This window comes from Salmo salar, chromosome 06, assembly GCF_965601325.2.
Source record: "Salmo salar chromosome 06, fSalSal1, whole genome shotgun sequence".
Taxonomy (NCBI): Eukaryota; Metazoa; Chordata; class Actinopteri; order Salmoniformes; family Salmonidae; genus Salmo; species Salmo salar.
In genome coordinates, this window is record NC_138296.1 from 68,929,001 (window position 1) to 68,935,000 (window position 6,000).

A 6,000-nucleotide genomic window follows, 5' to 3' on the forward strand; every position below is an offset into this window, starting at 1 on the left:
TAAGAGCGTCTGTTAAATGACTCAAATTTTGTGTAAAAGTGTCTAGACAATCAGGGTAGATAATCAACATATTGCTATAGTCTGAAAGCTTTTTGCCATGACGAAGGGATGCAATAAGAGCTGATTTAACCACAGACATTTCCCATCACAAAGTTTCCAGTTTGACTATTTCCTGCAATTATCATCAACTCTATCTCTATGTAGTCATGTCTTTCTCTCTCTCTCAATACAGTTTAAGGGTTTTATTGGCATGGAAAACAAGTGAAATAGTAGAGTGGATGTCTCTCCCTCCCTCCACACATGCATGCACACACACACACACACACACACACACACACACACACACACACACACACACACACACACACACACACACACACACACACACACACACACACACACACACACACACACACCTGGCTGAGGCAACCTGTTCACAAGCTTGTTAAAAGAGGTGAAACCATTGTGGGAAATGATAGTGCATACACTGTAATAAAAACAAAGAAAAAAAGACAACCAGCTGCAATAGGCTGGTGAGTTTGCGCAACAAAAAATGTCTTGAGCAAACTCACAGCAAAACGTTTGTGTGTGAAAATGTTGTTGAGCAAACTCACAATCCTATTACAGCTGGTTGTCTTAATTGTACCTTGAATCAACACCCCTTTTTCCCCCAGTATATCACTATTAATCTTGCAAATATGTAGTCCTTATTCCTAGGAGATTTTCATTGCGTATCACTGCCCTCAAAGTGACTGAATATTTACTGAATCCCAATGGCAAGGACTTGTTTTCAGGCATTTATAAAGAAAAATGTTATCTCCAACACTCCGTTTGGATTAAAGATGAATTGTGTTTCCTGTCTGACTCGCAGAGGATGGAAAAAGGCACTAAAAGGCAAACTTCCAGTTTGATGGTTAATGGCTGACACAAGTTGAGTTACATAAAAATGGAAATGCACCAGGCAGGGTAGCGGGGTGTTATCTGCAGTGATGACAATGAGAACATATAGCCTAGGCCAATGTAGCTGATGCACTGCAGGAAGAGAGAGGAGAGAGAGAGAGAGAACTAGGAGCTCGTCGCATGAGCTTCATCCAGATGACATTAAACATTGATCGCAAGGAAAAAGCAGGAGAGAGAAAAAAGATGGCAGTACCTTGTGTTGCTTGGTTCCTGTCAACATAGGAAGGGAAAATGATAACAGTAATTTGTCTCGAGTCCTGCAGATTTCTTAGAAATGGGCCCCACCTGAGTGGATGTCGAACATAACACCTAGTTAACCCGCCATATTGTAAACGGCATTTCACTTTTCTTCAGAATTGCCCCAAATTAGACGTTCATATCGCAGTCACATGGCTGTCCGGGCTATCCAGCAGAGAGCCCTTGTAAAACGTTTGTGTGTCTGTGTGTGCAGAGAGAGAGAGAGAGAGAGAGGGTGAAAGGGCCTGGCTGGCGGGAGCAGCTGCAGGCTGCTTGAGATGCGGCTCACATGGGCACTGTGTGCAATGGCACGAAGGGATCCACCCCGCAGGACTGCAGTGGTCTGATTACCAGCCCCATGCAGCTCTGGCCTCCTTCCCCAGTCCCAGGCTTTCCCTATGGCAACAGCACTGCACTATAGAGCTGGCAGGTTGCCAGGAGACGTAAGCACTGCAACACAGACAGGCACCACACCAAAGCACGTGGCTCTGCTCTCTCTGTCAAGACATCCTGATGTTGCTGTTAGCCTGCTGAAGGTCACACATGACGGGGCGGTGGAGCTGTGAGGAAAGAGGAATGAAGGGTCAGAACGAAGTGGCTTATGATGTCCTGGATAACAGAGTAGTCATGTTATCTGTTACGCATTTTATGGACATGGTGAAATTCATCCAAATCCCAGTGGTTGCTGACAGGCATATGATATGACTGGCTGTTTGGTATTGTGCCGATGCCAGACGGCTCTAATTCTGTGTAGTGCAGCTTCTACTGAACGAGAACAGTGGTAAATCCTGATTCATGTGGTCATTTGAAATAGTCTGACTGTGTAAGGTGTATACTGTACCATACCATCCACAATCCTCTTCTGGAATAGTCAGGGATACTGATGGAGTCTGCCTGTTGTATAGTGTGTTGCCAGTTTTATTTCATAATCAGGAATAATGAGTTGCATAGTTGCAAATTGCAAGGCAATACATATTTTCCTTCCACCTCACAAAAAAAACATGCTGCATCACCTCTAGCCAGTTAATGGACATAAGGAGATCTTACAAAGGATTTTACCTTTTGTAAACATTTGCATGTTTTGTAGTCTAGTAGCTACACAGCTTAAAATCCATTTGAATCTAATGTCCCAAACCTTCTGGGAAATCCACAAATGAATAAAGTAGCAAAATGCCTTTAAGAGAAATTGACAGCCAATCAACAGCCTCTGTTCTGCTCTGTCCTATCTATTCCCTATAGGACCGCTCCTGCATCTGCCAGCCCTACTTCCAGCAGGCTAGGCTGTGGTGCGGGATGGTGAGGGGGTGTGGGTATGTGGTACTGGATGGTGGGAACATGGAGACAGACAGTGGTGAGTTGGCACCAGCGATGTGGGCACCGAGGTGCCCCCCTCAGAATGACATGAGGTGCTGTGCCTTGGCACACAATGAATAGACTACCCCGGCATTGAAAAAGCGAAGCGGCTTCAGGACTTGTAAAGACGTCCCAGAGACTTTTTCGGGAAGTGTCTTCGAGAGAGACATGGAGGAACTCCCTGGGTGCCTTGCTTGGGTGAGGGTGGGATGGAGAGAGGAGAGGAGGATGGGCTGTGGTGTGGGTGTGGGGAGGTTAAGGGAGTGTTGGTTGGCAAGGATACCAAGTACCACACTGTGTGATTGTGTGCATCTGGAAGGGGGTAGATGCAGGAAATGGTCTAGTGCCAGGGAGTGGCGTTGCTGAAAAATGTATCTAAGATTCGTTTTGATCATGTTTGCCCAAATCGACAGTTTTATTTCGGAGGGGGTGGGTTGGTGTTTGGGGGGTAGACAGGCAGACAGGCTGGAGCTCCGCCAAGGCTTCTCGGGAAGGTTGCCATGCCGAGAGAGAGAGAGAGAGAGAGCAGAGAGGGAGAAGAGAGGAAGAGAAAAAGCCAGACGAGACTTGGCAGGGTTCTATCGCAGCTCCCTTTGTCTGTTTGCTCAGCTTTGCGTTAAGGAAATCCAAAATACCCAGGGTGTAGGAGCTCTGCTTCAACGCAAAACCCCCCCCAAACCAAACAAGAAAACAAGGCGAGAAAACTACTTAGAAAAATTAGAGGACGCCGAGAGCGAATGGGGCGCAAGCATAGTCACCAAAAAGCGATTTTCAACATCCAGCAACACTTCACAATGCTTCTTTTCGTGACTGGAGCAAGTTACTTGAGCCAAGAGATGACCATGATCATTTGAACTCAATCTTTCTTTGTAACTTCAAGGCGAACGAAGCTGCCGCGTCTCTTTTCTGTCTATGTTTTTGAACACAAAAGGAATCTCAAAAGTGGACCTGGATTTTCTCCATCAAGGACTGCCAGAATTGTTGTAGCCAAAAAAAGTTTTTTGCCTTTTCAATGATCGAACTTTAAGTCTCCATCAGTACATCACCGGGAGTAGATTTCGCCTTCAAAAGTTTGGTGATTGTAAAAATGTGGTGACCGCAATACGCCGCCAGTGTTCGAAGTTTGATGACATCAACTTAACTGCCTCTGTTGTCACTAAGTTTGACCTCTTTGTGAGAGGGCTTTACAGCAAAGCAACAGCAACTGGTTACTCAGGCCAAGTGCTCGTTGACCAAGCTTTAGTTTTCCATCGTGTCTCACAGTTGGACTATCTGAAGAAAATGTTAAGATATCTCGCCTTCAAAGGACTGAGATTTTCCAGCGTTTGGATTTGAGATCTGAGGCCAATGGATCTATAGTAGTCTATGTGAGGGTGGCACTGAACTAGTGCAGTTGCCTCAAGCTGCCTACTCTCAGTTGAAAATGGCTGGAGTTCTACAGGCCTGAGTGGTTTTTTACTACTGCATAACGGTTTTTTCAAAATAATGAATTCTCAACTTCACAATGGGAGTGTGGTACTGTGTAAGGTAAGTTATATGTTATATCTGTTTTCTACAGATAGACTTCTACTTAAACTCCCATTAGACCAGAAATAAACCATAGGTGTTCCCATCGTGGTAAGTTATTCCTCGCCAGCTGTGTTGTTGTCCCCGGGGCACTTCACAAAAAGGAAGGCACTTAACGTACAGAGGCTGGGGATTGTCAGGGACGACTTAAAACGTTTCCTTAAGGATCATCCATCCCTCCCCAGAGGACCCGGTGTGTCTACCATTCTACCGTTTTCCCACGATCAACGTCCTCGCCGCTGAATTTCACACTGACTACAGCCCCTTCAGAGAGAGTGGTCTCCCTGTCTCCGAATCCCCCCGGACCTGCGGCTTTTCTCATCTCCACCGTGTGGCTGATATTCCCTTCCTGTTATCTGTCACAGGCACAGCAGTGCCCTGTCCCCCCTGTCGTCCTTGGTAAGCGCTGTGCATGATGGTTTCTGATTCGTGTCTGGCGCTTGATTAATAACCGTAGGGAAACGCTAATAGAAAAGTAAGAAATGTTCGCCTCGAGGTTAATATTGAACCGCTGCCAAGGCAAATTAGAATCTGCCAGATGTGTTTTCGGCAGATAGCAGGTGGAGTTAGCAGGTGTACTGTGCTGGCTCTCATAATTAGGAAAGTTTGTTGTGGGAACATCATATTTTGCTTGTCTCTGTCGTGTTGGAATATTTCCAGTGATTTAATCATTACTTGTCCATATATTTAGCTTATATTCAAATTATGGACAATAGAAAGCAGGCAGCAGTGTTATGAAAAGTAATGCCCAGCTCACAGCTGTGGTTAGGCTATAACTGTACTGATGAAGCATTAATACATCACAATTCTCCAAATTCTAGAATCACAGAATCAAGACAATGGTGATTAAGAAGTCCCTAATTGTCCTTTAGATTTAGGTTCCGTACATGTAAATAAAGGTTGGAGGAAATGCTGTTTGGAGTTGGAGTGCTGCTGTTCTCTCCTCCTGATCAGAAGTGCAGGTTCATGTAGGGGTGAGGCCCTCAGTCTCCAGCTCTGACAGGATGGGGGAGGGAGAGGAGGGGAGACACAGGCCTAGTGCTGGTCCATTAACACACAGCTGCTCCTGATGGGCTTTCTGATGGACCCAAGTAACCTGACACACGAAGTCAGCCTTTTAAAGGAGGTTCAGGGCAGGAAGTTAGGCCTTGACTACGAGCACTACTAGCACATACTGGGCCTTGGCTTTTAGCTTGGCTAGCTAGCTATCTAGCTAGTTGCTACTCCCCCTGCTTAGCAGACTTATGACTACTTTGTTATGTAATGCTCAAAAAATAGCTACATGATTCTTGCCCTTTTAAAGTCTCGACTGCTATGAAAGTGTTGCCACAAGTCACCTAAGAAGTCCAGTGAACTTGAGAATGGTTGACTTTTTCAAAGAATCTGAAGTCTCCAGATAGCAGGACTGGTTGTTGGGTTTGTGAGTGACTGTGTGTGATGGTCATGGTTGGACTTTAGCTCTGTTCTAGCCTCCAGTGCTCACTGATGTGGAGGGAGATGACGCAGTGGAGGAGGAAACTCAGATTTCTCCAAGGTTGGCTTCACCCAGGTCCACCCATGCATGCATGGCTACCTCTGCCTGTCTATGAATTATTCACAAAGCTCTCATCTCCACAGGTCACTGTACTCCAGCAGACTCTGTGAGCCTCTCTCGCTCTTGCTCTCTCTCTCTCTGCCGTTTGACTTTAACTTTCCCGGCAAACACATCACAAATCTCCCACCCAGGGCCTCCAGTGACAGAGAATGAGTACTTGGGTTGCCCGTGAGCAATATTGCAGAGTTTATCATGTATGCGCATGCATGTTAAGTGAATTTAAAGGCTTATCGGCCTCTGTTGTACGGAGAGCTGTCTTAATTTGTCACAGGCTGAGTAATGATCCTGGC

At 45.8% G+C, this 6,000-nt stretch overlaps 1 protein-coding gene across 1 annotated transcript in view; it reads left to right on the forward strand.

Moving 5' to 3' along the window:
• Positions 1–6,000, forward strand: part of msraa (methionine sulfoxide reductase Aa) — a 91,989-nt gene that overhangs the window by 720 nt on the left and 85,269 nt on the right. The window lies entirely within an intron of this gene.